The 16,650-nt window shown below is 40.5% G+C and overlaps 1 protein-coding gene across 6 annotated transcripts in view; it reads left to right on the top strand.

The window, feature by feature from the left end:
- The window catches only part of LOC102159623 (uncharacterized), a 412,972-nt gene that overhangs the window by 233,589 nt on the left and 162,733 nt on the right, over window positions 1-16,650 (top strand). For all 6 annotated transcript variants that reach the window (XR_014810989.1, XR_014810988.1, XM_084969531.1 and 3 more), the window contains one exon: window positions 405-718. The gene's annotated coding sequence lies outside the window, so the exon portion shown is untranslated. The remainder of the gene's footprint in view (window positions 1-404; window positions 719-16,650) is intronic.

Genomic DNA, 16,650 nt, shown 5'->3' with positions numbered 1-16,650 from the left:
CAGAAATAAACTCACAGACATAGAAAATAAATTTATGGTTACCAGAGAGGATAGCGGAGGTGGGAAAGTGGAGAGTACTTAGAAATTCGGGATTCACATATACAAAAAAATAATTAAACAACAAGGACCAACTGTATATCACAGAGAACTATATTCAATATCCTGTAATAACCTATAGAGGAAAATAATCTGAAAAAGTATATATGTGTGTGTCTATGTGTGTATACATAACGGAATCACTTTGCTTTACACTTGAGGCTAAAACAACATTGTAAATTAACTATATTTCAGTTTTTAAAAATGATTTTTTAAAAAGATCTACAAATGCCCAATAAGCATATGAAAATGTACTTGTATTAACCGTGCCTTTTTATTTTCTGTATTCTTGTTTTGACATCTTACAGGCTTGTTGACTCTGGAGGAACTGCCCTTCCAAAGGGTAGCTAATTCCCAGAAATAGTAAACAATTCGCCTTTGAGGACACCTTTCGTACTCAAACCAGCCAACGCAGAGTCTGCACCCCTAGCCACACCCCTATCCACATTATCAATGTCATACCTATGTCCTAATCATCCCAGGGCCTGGAGACAACTGCCAAAACCACCATAAAGCCTCTTGCTCATGTTCTCCCCAGTCCCTTCTGCCTCCTGAGGAACCCCGGTGTCTACCCAAGTGGCCTTCCTGTATGGTGTGCCATACCTATTGTTTCTAGGGAGCTGTAAGTATAGAAACTTCTTTTTTCATAAATGTCTTTTTTTTGTTTATGTATCTTATTAAACCAAATCCCAGATACTTTTAAAACAATGCTTAACCTCATTAGGATGCAAATAAAAATCATAACAAGATTCTCCAACTTATCTTCCAGAATGGCTAGAGTGAAAAGGTTTGAAAATGCCGAGTATTTATAAGAATATGGGACAGTGAGAACTTTTACATCCCACAGATACTTCTGGTGGGTGTGCAAATTGGTATAACTATTTTGGAAAACAGTTTGGCACCATCTACTAAAATTGAAGATATATGTACTCTTTGATCTACTATTTCTGCTCCTAGAAGTATACTCAGCAGAAAAGTATAACATTCGCACCAAAATACATGAATAAAAATGATCATGGCAATGGTATTTGCAATAACCAAAAATTAGAAACAACTCCAAAGTTTATCAAGTGTAGAATGTGTAAGTATATCATGGTATATTCACAGTGGAATGCTACAAGGCAGTGAATATGAGTGAACTACAACCATGCACAATGAATCTCACAGTGTTGAGCAAAAGATGCTGGATACAAGAGTATCTAATGTTGGAGTTCCTGTTGTGGCGAAGTGGTTAACGAATCCGACTAGGAACCATGAGATTGCAGATTCGATCCCTGGCCTTGCTCAGTGGGTTAAGGATCTGGTGTTGGTTGCTGTGAACTGTGGTGTAGGTCGCAGATGTGGCTCGGATCCTGCGTTGCTGTGGCTGTGGCATAGGCTGGTGGCTACAGCTCCGATTCAACCCCTAGCATGGGAACTCCATATGCCATGGGAGTGGCCCAAGAAATGGCAAAAAGACAAAAAAAAGAAAAGAAAAAAAAAGAGTATCTAATGTATGAAAAAAGGCCAATTATGTCTTAACATTCAGTTTCCTGATGATGGTTACAGAGATGCATTTATTTTATGAAAATACATAAAGCTGTACAGTTAGGTTTTGTGCACTTTCTGTATGAATGTGCACAAAATGTTGAAAAAATTATGAGAATTCTTGCAAAAAACACAATCATTACAAAGATGTAAAATTTTTTTTATAATACTATCATTTATGAAGCAATGCTTGCTCTGGTATAGGATCGCATTGCTGACACACCTGTGAAGTGGGCTTACAAACTAAATTTCATTTTGTGAGACTCTGTCCAGTGCTATCCTGCCTGATTTTTGGTCACAAAACCGTTTTGGTCATCACTGAAACCCGATGGAATTGTGTTTTGTACGTTCCAATATGGAGATTTAGTGACTTAATTGAGGATTGTATTTTATTCTGTGCCCTTGGCTAGGTGCCACTTACTCATGTTACTTAATCTTGCCAAGTCTCTGTTTACTCATTAATGCAATAGGGACAATAATAGTAATTACCTTACAGAGTTATTGGGAAAAAATCAAGAAAATAGGGTATGTGAAGAGCTCAGTGTGCTGCCTGGCACTCAGTAAGTGCTCAGTAAATATTAGCTATTATTATTTTCATTGTGTGTATGTTCTGACATGTTTTCAAGATTATAATTTAGTTGTGTTTCTGTGATATGGGCAGGAAGTAGAGAACAGATGTCATAAAGAGTAGTTTGGGCACAGCATAATCAGCCCAACTTCCTTTCCAAGTTAACCCATTGGACCTGAGAAATTTAATGAGGGTTCTGTCCTGAGTCAGACTAAGTTTAGTAACAGTACTTGGGGCATGCTTCTTTGAATAGAGGGGTCTTGGTGTTGCAGTGAGAATAAGAGGTACTATATCTGCTCGAGGTTTTAGGTCTAAGCCTGCTGAAAGGAGGGTCAGCATCATAGCCAAAGTGCTCAAGGCCACAGCTGAATGTAAATTTAAATGAACATAGTTTGGGCACAGGGCTGGAAGCACCTGTATTTATTTGCTTATCTGAAAAATACATTGCCTCTTCAAAAGATAACTGTGAGTTTAGGGAAGATGTCCTAGAGCTGGGTCAAAGCTACACTAAAATACAGATATGGGGGTACTTGCTGTTGGCAAAGCACAGTAGGAGATCATATAAATGTGAATGTACATATAAAGGTTAAACAATATCTTAAAAACCCAGATGGTCTTCTGAGTTATCCCAAAACCTCATATCATTGAACCTCTCATCTTTAGCTTATCACTCTAAACACTCCTGTAGCTGGGGTTTATGGCTGGCCTTTCATATTCCACCATAGCACCCTAGGGATTTGCCAGAAGCCAACCTCATAAGCTAGGAGTTATTACAGGCTTCTTTACTAGATGTGCAAAAGATAGCTGTGAGTTTGTTTTGCTTAACTCAGAAAAGGTTAATGGAATCACAGGCATGACATTTCTAGGTAACATGTGAAATTTCTAAATAGCACATGAAGTTCCTCTCTCCACTCATCTCCACTCATCTCATGACCTGAGATGAGGAGATAGAAAAGAAGCAAGGTTACTGCAGTTTTATGTTGGAGTCTCCGCTGAAATGGTCACTGCCGGCTCCAATTCTCCTATTTCTTACATGTTAATGGGAGATGGATGTGAAAGTTCAGGGAAGAACCAACTCAGCAAAGCCTGACCATGGAAATTTATAACCAAATCTGGGATATATTTTTCTGACTCTTCACACCATTACCAAAGGATTTGTTTACTTTTTTTTTTTAAAAAAAGTGTCTTTCCGATATGTTTCTGAAAATAAACTATAAGCAAACTTTAAAACCCTATGAAAGAAAGTGTGGCTTTTTGGTATTCATAATTGATAAAAAATCTTGTTTAACTGGGCATCTGGAGAAAGGAAGACTTGAAATCCTCTTTTTCCATGTCACTTCTTTCTTAATACAGTTTGATTCCTTTAGGCTGATTTTGCGACCAAAAGTAATCTTGCATTTTTTTTTTTTATTTTCCCACTGTACAGCAAGGGGATCTAGTTATCCTTAGATGTATACATTACAATTACATTTTTCCCCCACCCTTTGTTCTGTTGCAACATGAGTATCTAAACAAAGTTCTCAATGCTATTCAGCAGGATCTCCTTGTAAATCTATTCTAAGTTGTGTCTGATAAGCCCAAGCTCCCGATCCCTCCCACTCCCTCCCCCTCCCATCAGGCAGCCACAAATCTTTTCTCCAAGTACATGATTTTCTTTTCTTTTTTTTTTTTTTGGATTATTTAAATTCTGTTAGCTTTATTTTTTTTTTATTATTATTTTCCCACTGTACAGCAAGGGGGTCAGGTCATCCTTAGATGTATACATTGCAGTTACAGTTTTTTCCCCCACCCTTTCTTCTGTTGCGACATGAGTATCTAGACATAGTTCTCAATGCTATTCAGCAGGATCTCCTTATAAATCTATTCTAGGTTGTGTCTGATAAGCCCAAGCTCCCGATCCCTCCCGATTTTCTTTTCTGAGGAGATGTTCATTTGTGCTGGATATTAGATTCCAGTTATAAGTGATATCATATGGTACTTGTCTTTGTCTTTCTGGCTCATTTCACTCAGTATGAGAGTCTCTAGTTCCATCCATGTTGCTGCAAATGGCATTATGTCATTCTTTTTTATGGCTGAGTAGCATTCCATTGTGTATATATACCACATCTTCCAAATCCAATCATCTGTCGATGGACATTTGGGTTGTTTCCATGTCCTGGCTATAGTGAATAGTGCTGCAATGAACATGCAGGTGCATGTGTCTCTTTTAAGTAGAGTTTTGTCCGGATAGATGCCCAAGAGTGGGATTGCGGGGTCATATGGAAGTTCTATGTATAGATTTCTAAGGTATCTCCAAACTGTTCTCCATAGTGGCCGTATCAGTTTACATTCCCACCAACAGTGCAGGAGGGTTCCCTTTTCTCCACAGCCCCTCCAGCACTTGTTATTTGTGGATTTATTAATGATGGCCATTCTGACTGGTGTGAGGTGGTATCTCATGGTAGTTTTGACTTGCATTTCTCTTATAATCAGGGATGTTGAGCATTTTTTCAAGTGTTTGCTGCCAATCTGTATATCTTATTTGGAGAAATGTCTACTCAGGTCTTTTGCCCATTTTCCCATTGATTGATTGGCTTTTTTGCTGTTGAGTTGTATAAGTTGCTTATATATTCTAGAGATTAAGCCCTTGTCGGTTGCATCATTTGAAACTACTTTTCTCCCATTCTGTAAGTTGTCTTTTTAGTTTCTTTTGGGTTTCCTTTGCTGTGCAAAAGCTTTTCAGTTTGATGAGGTCCCATGGGTTTATTTGTGCTCTAATTTCTATTGCTTTGGGAGACTGACCTGAGAAAATATTCATGATGTTGATGTCCGAGAGTGTTTTGCCTATGTTTTCTTCTAGGAGTTTGATGGTGTCCTGTCGTATATTTAAGTCTTTCAGCCATTTGGAGTTTATTTTTGTGCATGGTGGGAGGGTGTGTTCTAGTTTCATTGCTTTGCATGCAGCTGTCCAGGTTTCCCAGGTTTCCTAGCAATGCTTGCTGAATAGACTTTCCTTTTCCCATTTTATGTTCTTGCCTCCCTTGTCAAAGATTAATTGACCATAGGTGTCAGGGTTTATTTCCGGATTCTCTATTCTGTTCCATTGGTCTGTCTGTCTGTTTTGATACCAGTACCACACTGTTTTGATGACTGTGGCTTCGTAGTATTTCTTGAAGTCTGGGAGAGTTATGCCTCCTGCTTGGTTTTTGTTTCTCAGGATTGCTTTGGCGATTCTGGGTCTTTTGTGGTTCCATATAAATGTTTGGATTGTTTGTTCTTGTTCTGTGGAAAATATCATGGGTAATTTGATAGGGATTGCATTGGATGTGTAGATTGCTTTGGGTAGGATGGCCATTTTCACAGCATTAATTTTTCCAATCCAGGAACATGGAATATCTTTCCATTTCTTTACATCTTCTTTGATTTCTTTGATTAAAGTTTTATAATTCTCGGCATATAGGTCCTTTACCTCCTTGGTCAGGTGTATTCCGAGGTATTTGATTTTGTGAGGTGCAATTTTAAAAGGTATCGTATTTTTGTATTCCTTTTCTAATGTTTCATTGCTGGTATACAGAAATGCGACTGACTTCCGAATGTTAACCTTATATCCTGCTACTTTGCTGAATTTATTAATCAGTTCAAGTAGTTTTTGGGTTGAGTCCTTAGGGTTTTCTAGGTATAGTATCATGTCATCTGCATACAGTGACAGTTTGATCTCTTCTCTTCCTATATGGATATCTTTTATTTCTTTTGTTTGTCTAATTGCTGTGGCTAGGACTTCCAAAACTATGTTGAAGAGCAGTGGTGAGAGTGGGCATCCCTGTCTTGTTCCAGATTTGAGTGAGAAGGCTTTCAGTTTTTCCCCATTGAGGATTATATTTGCTGTGGGTTTATCATAAATGGCTTTGATTATATTCAGGAATGTTCCCTCTATACCCACTTTGGCGAGGGTCTTGATCATGAATGGATGTTGGACTTTGTCAAATGCTTTTTCTGCATCTATTGAGATGATCATGTGATTTTTGACTTTTTTTTTTGTTAATGTGGTGTATGATGTTGATTGATTTGCGTATGTTGAACCATCCTTGTGAACCTGGGGTGAACCCTACCTGGTCATGTTGTATAATTTTTTTGATATGTTGTTGGATTCGGTTGGCTAAGATTTTGTTGAGAATTTTTGCATCTATATTCATCAATGATATTGGCTGATAGTTTTCTTTTTTGGTGGTATCTCTGTCTGGTTTTGGAATGAGGGTGATGGTGGCCTCATAGAATGTCTTTGGGAGTATTCCTTCTTCTTCAACCTTTTGAAAGAGTTTAAGGAGGATGGGCACCAATTCCTCTTTATATGTTTGATAGAATTCACCTGTGAAGCCATCTGGTCCTGGACTTTTATTTGTAGGGAGTGATTTTATGACCTCTTCAATTTCATTTCTAGTGATCGGCCTGTTCAGTTGGTCTGTTTCTTCTTGATTCAGTTTTGGCTGGCTGTAAGATTCTAGAAAATTGTCCATTTCTTCCAGATTGTCAAACTTGTTGCCATATAGTTGTTCATAGTTCTCTTATGGTTTTTTGTATTTCTGCTGTATCCGTTGTGATTTCTCCTTTTTCATTTCTAATTTTGGTGATTTGGGTTCTTTCTCTCCTCTTTTTAGTGAGTCTGGCCAGGGGTTTGTCAATTTTGTTCACCTTTTCAAAGAACCAGCTCTTGGTTTTATTAATTTTCTCTATTGTTTTTTGAGTCTCTATTTTATTGATTTATTCTTTGATCTTTTTAATTTCCTTCCTTCTGCTGACTTTAGGTCGTTTTTGTTCTTCTTTTTCTAATTCATTTAGGTGGAGGGTTAAGTTGTCAATTTGGGATCTTTCTTCTCTTTTGAGAAAGGCCTGTATTGCTATAAATTTCCCTCTGAGCACTGCTTTCGCAGCATCCCAAGATTTTGAGAGGTTGTGTCTTCATTATCATTTGTTTCAAGGTATTTTTTAATTTCCTTCTTGATTTCCTCATTGACCCATTGGTTTTTTAGTATCATGTTCTTTAGTCTCCATGTAGTAGGTTTTTTCTCTTTGCTTTTCCCATGGTTGATTTCTAATTTCATGGTGTTGTGGTCAGAGAAGATACTTGAGATAATTTCTATGCTTCTAAATTTGTTGAGGTTAGTTTTGTGTCTCAATATGTGGTCGATTCTTGGGAATGTTCCATGTGGACTTGAGAAGAATGTGTATTCTGCTTTTTTTGGATGTAGTGTCCTGAAGATATCAATGAAGTCTAACTTTTCTATTGTTTCCTTTAGGATCTCTGTTGCTTTATTGGTTTTCTGTCTAGAGGATCTGTCCATTGATGTGAGTGGGGTGTTAAAGTCTCCTACTCTGATTGTATTCCCATTGATTTCTCCCTTTATGTCTGTTAATATTTGTTGTATGTATCTGGGTGCTTCTATATTTGGGGCATATATGTTGATGATAGTAACATCCTCTCCTTGGATGGATCCCTTAATCATTAAGTAGTGTCCTTCTTTGTCTTTCTTTATGTCTTTTGTTTTAAAGTCTATTTTGTCTGATATGAGTGTTGCGACTCCTGCTTTTCTGTCATGTCTATTGGCGTGAAATATTTTTCCCCACCCTTTCACTTTCAATCTATATGTATCCTTTGTCCTAAAGTGAGTTTCTTGTGGGCAGCATATTGAAGGTTTTTGCCTTTTTATCCACTCAGCCACTCTGTGTCTTTTGATTGGGGCATTCAGTCCATTGACATTTAAGGTGATGATTGATAGATGATTATTTATTGCCATTTTGAACCTCATGTTCCAGTTGATTCTATGGGTCTCCATTCTCCTTTTTTTTTTTTTTTGGTTGGATGGTCTCCTGTTATTATCTGCTTGAGTGCTTTTTTTTTTCTTTCATTTTTTGCGAATGCAATATTTGGTTTTGGCTTGTGGTTGCCCTGTTTTTTAAGTATGCTAACCCCTTCCCATAATTGTGTGTTTTAGCCTGATGGTCCTCTAAGTTCAAACACTTCATTACTATATTAAAATTAAGAAGAGAAACATACAAACAAACAAACAAAAAGGGTTATTTATTTCCTAACATCCCTTGCCCACATTTTATGGTTTTGATGACTCTTTTTTATTTTTTTCTTTTTAATTTTATTTTGTTTGAAGCATGTTCATGATTAAATCTGTATGCTGGCTTATTTGAGTGACTGCTCTCTGATTGCAGTTTCCTCAGTCCTAGTTCTTCCTCTTCTTTTTTTTTCTTTTCTTTTTTCTTCCCTTTCCTTCCTTTCTTTTTGGTTTAGAGAAGCCCTTTCAGTATTTCTTTTAACTTGGGTTTTGTGTTGCTGTATTCTTTTAGTTTTTGTTTGTTGGAAAAAATTTTTATTTCCCCTTCTATTTTAAATGATATTCTTGCTGGATAGAGTATTCTAGGTTGCATATTTTTTCCTTTTAGCACTTTAAATATCTCTTGCCCTTCCCTCCTGGCCTGTAGTGTTTCTGTAGAGAAATCAGCTGATAATCTTATGGGGGTTCCCTTGTAGGTAACATTCTGCTTTTCTCTTGCTGCCCTTAGGATCCTCTCTTTATCACTAACTTTTGCCATTTTTATTATGATGTGTCTTGGTGTGGGTCTATTTGGGTTCAATTTGTTTGGGGCCCTCTGTACTTCCTGTATCTTGAACCCAGTATCCTTTAGATTTGGGAAGTTTCCAGTGATAATTTCTTCAAATATATTTTCCGCCCTTATCTTTTTCTACTCCTTCTGGAAGTTATGCATAGATTGGCCTGCTTTATAGTATCCCATAGGTCTCTTATATTGCTTCCCTGTTTTTTGATTTGGTTTTCTGTCTGCTGACCTGATTGAGTGATTTCCATTATTCTATCTTCCATATCACTGATTCGTTCTTCTGCATTATTCATTCTGGCTTTTACTGCCCTTAGTTCAGTTTGCATCTCTGCAAATGAATGTTCTGGTTTTTCTTGGCTCCTCCTTATATTTTCTAGTTCCTTTCTGAGGGTATCTGCATTACTGTTCGTATCTTCTCTTAATTCCTTCAGTATTTTCACTCTTTCTCTTTTGAACTCCAGGTCTGTCAAGACTGCAGAGATCTGTTTCATTGTTGACTGTTTTAGGTGAATTCTCCTGTTGGTTTGACTGGGGGTGGTTTCTCAGCTTCTTCATCTTGCTTGTTGTTTTCTTTTTCCTGAGGGAGCTGTACTCTCCGTGACCGGGCAGTGTTTGCCTTGTCACTGCCGTGGAATGTTTCCTGTGGGCTGGTGTTGGTCAGTCTTTTTTGAGGCAGTGTGGCTTTTCTGGAGTGTTGATGGGGCTAACAGGGTCTCTTTGAAGCAAAGGAGGACTTCCTGAGGGCAAACAGGACTGGGAGGTCCACACCACGATGGTAGCGGATTTCACTCAGACCAGAGGTTGCTCTGGTGTTTTTAGGCTGTGGGGTTCTTGCAGGGGGTTGGCGGTGTTGGGCAGCTGTTCCTCAGGAGTGCAGCACCCCCTGGGGGCTGTATCAGCTATCTGGGTCACTGAGAACCCAAGAGGCTCTTCCCTAGGGCAGCCCAACTCAGAAGGATGGCCTGAGAATGTAGGCAGATCTTTTCACAGTCTGGCCAAGCTTGTTGTAGCTTTTCTGGGCTGCAGGGGGTCCTGCAGAGAGCTGGCAATCCTTTGCAGCTGTTCTGCAAGAGTGCGGCACCCCCTGAGGGCTTTTGCAGCTAGCTGGGCTGCTCCCAACCCAAGAGGCTCCTCCCCAGGGCAGCCCAACTCAGAAAGACTGTCCGAGAATTAGGCAGATCTTTTCACGGCCCGGCCAAGCTTGTTGTAGCTTTTCTGGGCTGCAGGGTGTCCTTCCTGGAGCTGGCAGTCCTATGCAACTGGTCCACGAGAGCTTGGCACCCCCTGAGGGCTTTGGCAGCTAGCTGGGCCACTCCCAACCCAAGAGGCTCCTCCCCAGGGCAGCCCAACTCAGAAAGACCGTCCGAGAATTAGGCAGATCTTTTCATGGCCTGGCTAGTCTTGTTCTAGCTTTTCTGGGCTGCAGGCCTTTTCTCAGGGGCTGGTGGTGTTTGGTGCTGCTCTGCGGGGGTGTAGCCCCTCCAAAGGGCAAGCAGGCCTGTGCAGGAACAGCCCCTGCGGTGGTAGGCTTCAGGCAATTTTTGAGGCCAGCCCTCCTGGATGGCAGGCAGCCCCAGGTCCGGAGTGGGTAGGTGGTGGCGGGGGTGGGGGGAGGGTATGCACTGGGAAGCACAGCTTTCTGCTAGCTAGCGGGTCTGTAAGCTTGCTGTGGCGTGGGGAGTATTCTATGGGGACCCACCCCTTCTTCTCGCCCCTCCCCAGCAGACCAGGCTCTTCTCCCAGGTTCCCTCTGATGCGGCTTTCCACTTCCCCGCCCCTAGAATATTGCTCCCTTCCTCTGCGACAGCTTTGTTTTCTAGTCTCCCAGGCAGTCTGCCCCATCAAACTTGACAGACTGGTTTCTAGACCTCCCAAGCAGTCTCCGCTCCCCCCCCCCCCCCAGCCCTTTCCCGGGGACTAACCTCTGGAGCTGAGGACTCAGTGCCCAGCCCCCACCCAGGCATCTCAATTTTTGGTGACTGTGACCGTAGTTCAGATGGTTCGTTTGGTTCTCGATCTGCTTTTCGGTACTCCAGCTTACTGCTACACTCTTCTCTGCATCTGGAGATTCCTCCAGTTCGTTTGATCTTTCCCCTGAGTAGGTGACTTTCCAGGGTGCGGGATCCCTTTCTCCTCCTCAGTTCCCTTTCCGGAGTGCCTGTCCAGCTCGGATTCACCTTCTCTCACTCTCCTCTTTTCTCTTGTTTTACCTAGTAATGTCACGAACTTCTTGCCGTTATTGGAGTTTAGGTTCTTCTGCCAGCGATTGGTTGCTGTTCTGTGCAAGTCATTTATCCTGTAGATGTGCTTTTTTTGTTGTGTTTTTGGGAGAGGGCGAGCGTGTCCCCCTACTCCTCCGCCATCTTGTCTCCCCCTCACTTTTTTTGAGAACTTACTGGGGCTGGCAGAGATTCGAAGTCAGACTGGTCTACCTTCCACTTTTAGAAATTAACCCCCCCTTTTTTTTACCCTCTTTTAAAGTGGCCCCCAGTTACTTATGAGAGCTCTGCAGAGAGCTGACCAGCTCAGACAATTGTCTCTCAAGGTCTTCTACTCTCTTCTTTTCTCTGCTGCCACACAGCCTTTGAGGCTGTGACTCCTAGAAGGCAGCCATTCTTCTGGGCACAACTGTCCTCCACAGGTGACCACCACTGATGTCCTCTCTCTGGCCATGGGGGAGGGGAAATATGGCTCTCTTATCTCAAAACCCCAAAACAAGTGTTGAGGGTCTTCTGATTCAAGATCCAAAACCTTTTCACTCATGGACTCACCTTATCCCCTGAGACCCACCCTGTTGAAATTTCAGAACTTAAAGAAACACAAGAAGGAATACGTATGTAATAGCAAAATATTTGGAGACATCATTGGTGAATAAATGATTTCAAGAAATTTTCAGAAGAGGGAAAATGAAAACGAGTTGATTAGTGAGCAAAACAAAAGATGCCACAGGGCAAGTGAGACTTGCAGGGAAGGTGGAAGCTGATCTTACCTGTGAAAACTTTAAGAGGTTTTGGACTCTGGGTCAATAGGTGCAGAGGATAGTAAGAGGAAACTGAAAAGAAAAGGATTGATTGAAGATAGGAACTGCAGAAGTCAGGCCCATACTCCCTTCTCTTGGGCCTCACTTCTAAAGAACACTTAGTAGCTTGAATTTACTCTAAGATGAAAAGCCAAAACCAAAAAGCAAAACAAACCAAAACAGAAAAATGTTCTCTAGAAAGAGAATAAGCAATCTAGAGAGAGTTAAGACTCTTCATGAATATTGCTATCCCAGAATAAAGCTTTTTTTTTTTCTTCCAAATTTGGGCAGCTTGTTTCTTACCACTCTAAAGCAAAGCCTGCCATTAAATATATCCCATCCAGATATGCAAAGTTTACAGTCAGCTTTACAATTTAGGTCAGAGGTCTTATAGGGAAATAATCATGCAGTTCTATAAGGCAGCAGAAGGAAACCATACCAGCTACCTGGAATAATCAGCCTTGTCCTTTTTTCTTGAATATGAGTGAGCAATGTATGCGGAAAAAGAGCAGTATGTTAAAAAAAAAAAAAAGGCAAAATAAATGTAACTGACCCTGGAGTGGCTATTTCAGGAAAAAAAAAAAAAAACTTTAAAAAATATACTTATATCCTCACAGAAAATTGAGAAGACATTGTATTCAAAACAAGAATAGAATGACATAATAAATGAATAGTCAAAGAATTAATTCTTATAATAGAAAATTGTTAAAATTTTAAATCAGTAGCAAATTTTGGTAATGAAGTCAAAGCCCTTTTCTAATCTATAAAGTAAAAAGACAGATGAAAAACATGAAAAAAAAACTTGAAAGAGAGATCAATGCAGGGTTCAACACATCACTAATAGTGGTTCTAGAATTTAGTTTATATAATATAGGGTTGAATTTTTTTTAATTGCAAGGAAATTTCCAAGAATTAAAGAACGACCCAAGTCTTCAGTTTGACAGAGCTCATCAGTTGTTGAAAAGTATGAAAAGAAGATCAGCAGGTAAGAATCTCATCTCCTCATACTTCCAGAGGTCAGAAAAAGAGAAGACCCTAAAAGTTCTCATAATGAAACAAACTAGCAAGTCAAGTAGCCTGCATTGTAACAGAAATCTGCTGGCATAAGCAACACTGGATGGTAGAAGTTCATGGAGCAAAATCCTAAGGGAAAATTATTTTGAACTGAATTTAGTTTGATCTGGGATTCTGTGTCTTCCCAAACTGTCAGTTGAATGGGATGGGGAGTAAAATATATTTTGGACATATAGGGACTCAGAATATTTACTTAGCAAAATAAGAGAATGATTTTATCAAAAACAGGGGGAAAGCAAGCCATAATTGAGGAAAGACTGGTTCTATCCTTATAGTGTGGTGAGAGAAAGTCCCAGCATAGTAACTGTGCATGAGGCCTGGGGAATACTCTGTCCACAGAGAGAGAAGGCCCTTGAGGTGGTCTCTGGATAAAATGGGAGTTCCATGCAATCATGTAATTGAGTGGAAGAAACCCAATTAGAAATCTTGGAAAAACCAAATCATTTTATAACAAAGTCATGTGTCAGTTTATTATATTGTGAGATAATTGGAGCATTGGTTGAATGTCAGGGCAGATAATCCATTTGACCTTGACAAAGTGTGGAAGACATAATTAAGGTTATGAAATACTGCTTAAGTTATTATCATTAATCATTTAAAAGAAAATAACAACAGAAATATGAGTAGAAGAGAAATAAAGACAGTAAGTTAAGAGTAGTCCTTACTATTGCTTAGTTTATAGTGGTGGGTGAAGAAATACTAATAAAAGTTGATGAAACAAAAATAATAGATGTTTATGTATTTTATTTAAAATTACACTGGCTAAAATAGATACTGTGAATAGTTGAGTACTATTATTTATTATTGATAGAAAACAGAAGGTGGTAGAAAAAAGACTGTTGTCCTCTCTTCATCTCGTCATGAAGCAGTAAATAATCACATTAATTGCTGAGAATATTGACTGGGGAATATTTTAAAATTAATGAGTACAGAAATTCAGTGCCTTTTAATTACTAAACATTTTCTCTAAAGACGAGGGACCCTCTAGGGCACCAACTTAATGTTTTTGGTGCTTGCGGCCCAAACGGAGTAAACGGTACAAATATTCCAGGTTTCCCACTGCCTTAATTGTCTTTGGTAATCATAAAACTGCTGGAGAAGTGTCCTGTTAAAAGCCAAAGAAGGCCAATTTCCAGATGCACTGCCGAGCACAAGTGCGCTCGTTCTGCCAACCCATTTGATTGCAGCAGCCTCCTCGCGCTCAGTTCAAGTGGCACTTGGTGAGGACAAGGGGTTGGAAGCAGCAACTCCCAGCCACTGGCCTCAGGAGGCCACAGAGGCACCTTGTAGGTCTCAAGTTGACTTTCTCTGCTGAGCCATCACCTTAGATTCGGGTGCCAGAGGATGATTGCTTGGGGCATTGGTCTTGTACAAGGCACGTGAGAGCTTCAGACCCAAGTCACTGCTCTGCTTGCTGACCAAGAAAGCAGTGTAACTAAATAAGTGGCAAAGACAGTCCTTCTTAGGCAGGTTTTCTTCTGAACTGTTCTAGAAACATGAGCCTTTGATTATGAGGGAAAAGGTATTGCTCCATTCAGGGAGAATTACTGTGCCCTCCTGCTGGCATTGAGAAACCACTGTAGGAGGCCCCTTACACTGGGACTCTTGTCAGGCATCTAAGCCCACTTTTTTCCTCAGTAATATTTTACATTTTGAAGTGTAAATTGAGTTCCCATTGTGGCTCAGCAGTAATGAAAGCACCTAGTAACCATGAGGATGCAGGTTCTATCCCTAGCCTCGCTCAGTGGGTTAAGGATCCAGCATTGCCATGAGCTGTGGTGTAGGCTGGCAGCCACAGCTCCAATTTGACCCCTGGCCTGTAAACTTCCATATGCCATGGGTGTGGCCCTAAAAAGCAAAAAGAAGGAAGGAAGGAAGGAAAGAAGGAAGGAAAGAGAGAGCGAGAGAGAGGAAAGAAAGAAAGAAAGAAAGAAAGAAAGAAAGAAAGAAAGAAAGAAAGAAAGAAAGAAAGAAAGAAAGAGAAAGAAATTGGGTCAAATATCTATAGTTATTTTCTTTCTTAAAATGGAGAGGATGAGCTCCTATAAAATAGTGGTTTAAAAATTGTTTATTTAACACAATTCAAGAGATAGACAAAGCATGCCCAGCTAATTGACAAATGATCTCTGACTTCCTAATTTTCCAAATAGGTGAAAAGTCTGCCATGACCACAGACAGCCTTATCTGAAGGGATTCCCATGCACTGCTTTCTAATTATGAAGTAGTGGCGAAGGTCTCTATATAGTGGGACCTCACTGCCACAGCTTAAACCAATTAAAACAGTAGCAGGTGTCTGATGCATAGACTAGGAAAGCCATAGTCTGGTCAATGTGATGTCACATGGCATGAAAGCTCTGCCAAGCAGGGGCATCATGAGGATTCCTCAGAAATCTAGACTGGAATTAGCAAGAGAGGGTTGATTAATTTATCAGAGGAGCCAAAATGGTACAGCACACTGAGAAAAAGGGAGGATACAGTATCATGCTATAGAAGAATCCAGGGCATGTAAAAACCATGAGCATGTAAGCTAGGAGGTAGATGAGAGTCACTAGAGTAGAGGCTGACTTGGCTCATGAGGAAGCAGAAACAGAGATGAGAGGACCTGCCTGCATCAGTATTAGTGGTGGAGCTCTGAGTAGGGATGAATGAAATTCTTTGGGAAGGAGAATGTCTGAACTAGGCTTCTGTGCTCCTTCCAGGCCTTGTATGCAGCTGTTTCCAGGCTTTGTGGTGCCTCTTGGTTTCATTCATATCCTTATGACAGACTCCTATAATGTAAACTAACCTGAGCGCGTCCCTGTTCCTGCAGCCCGAAGATCCTGGCTAAACATGCCAACCCATTTATCCTGCCTTTCTAGTTGGACATGCTCTTTATTGCTTTCCCAGGGCAGTGATGAAGTAATTGAGATAGCGAAAAGATGGTCTGAAGCAAAGCAAGTCAGCATTGCCCCCTAAGGCCTAAGAGCAGTGCACCAAGACCGGTTCTTTCATGGAAATGCGGGAACCAGCAGGGAAGGGTGGTGAGGGGAAAGTGCCATGTGCTTGGAGATTATGGCAAAGACCTGATTTTCAATGGCTTCACCACCAAGAAACCCCCACATTCCAACCACGTGCTTTTTATCCCCCATGGACACTGAATTTTGAACAGCCTTAGTCTAGCAAACCAATTGTGTTCATTTGGTAATAAATCCTTTTTCCATTGCAATAGATTTGACTCTTAGCCATAAACTCAGAGTATATAAATCTAACTTTAATAATCTCTAACTTGCCTCCTTTGACCCTGAGTTCCCATTTCACTGGGCTGGGAGGAAGTTTAACCTCAGTCATTCTTGAAGCTCTATGTCCCAAGTGGGGTGGAGTGTCAGAGATGGCACTCATCATCTCTGCCATGATCTATTAGTTCTGAGATCTCTATGGTCCCCTCACTCCCATCTCCCACAACCCCCACACTGTACTGCAGCATCAGGATCTTCACTGTGGCTGGAAGCCCAGGACCAGGGCCCTTTTTCATAAGTGTGACATGCAGATGTCCCCTCTGAGGTCTGATCCTTCCTTGCCTGGGGACATTGTCCTGGGAAAGAGCAGTGGTCCAGGGTCTTCTCTTCCTCTCTTGGGTCAGTGAGAAAATCATTGATATTTAGCTGGGGAGCACTTTCCCCTGTAAAATTTATCTGGATGATTGGCTGAACAGGAAGCCCAGTACTTGTAGGAAATTTATAACTGTAACTTGAGCATTCACATACACACACAAATGTATATTGCA

The sequence above is a fragment of the Sus scrofa genome, chromosome 7 (assembly GCF_054392235.1).
Source record: "Sus scrofa isolate SSC_HxYL_T2T_F1_AM1 chromosome 7, Sscrofa_HxYL_maternal_Yorkshire_Landrace_v2.0, whole genome shotgun sequence".
Classification (NCBI taxonomy): domain Eukaryota; kingdom Metazoa; phylum Chordata; class Mammalia; order Artiodactyla; family Suidae; genus Sus; species Sus scrofa.
The sequence above is the reverse complement of the archived record's forward strand: the minus strand, read 5'-3'. Positions and strand labels throughout refer to the sequence as shown.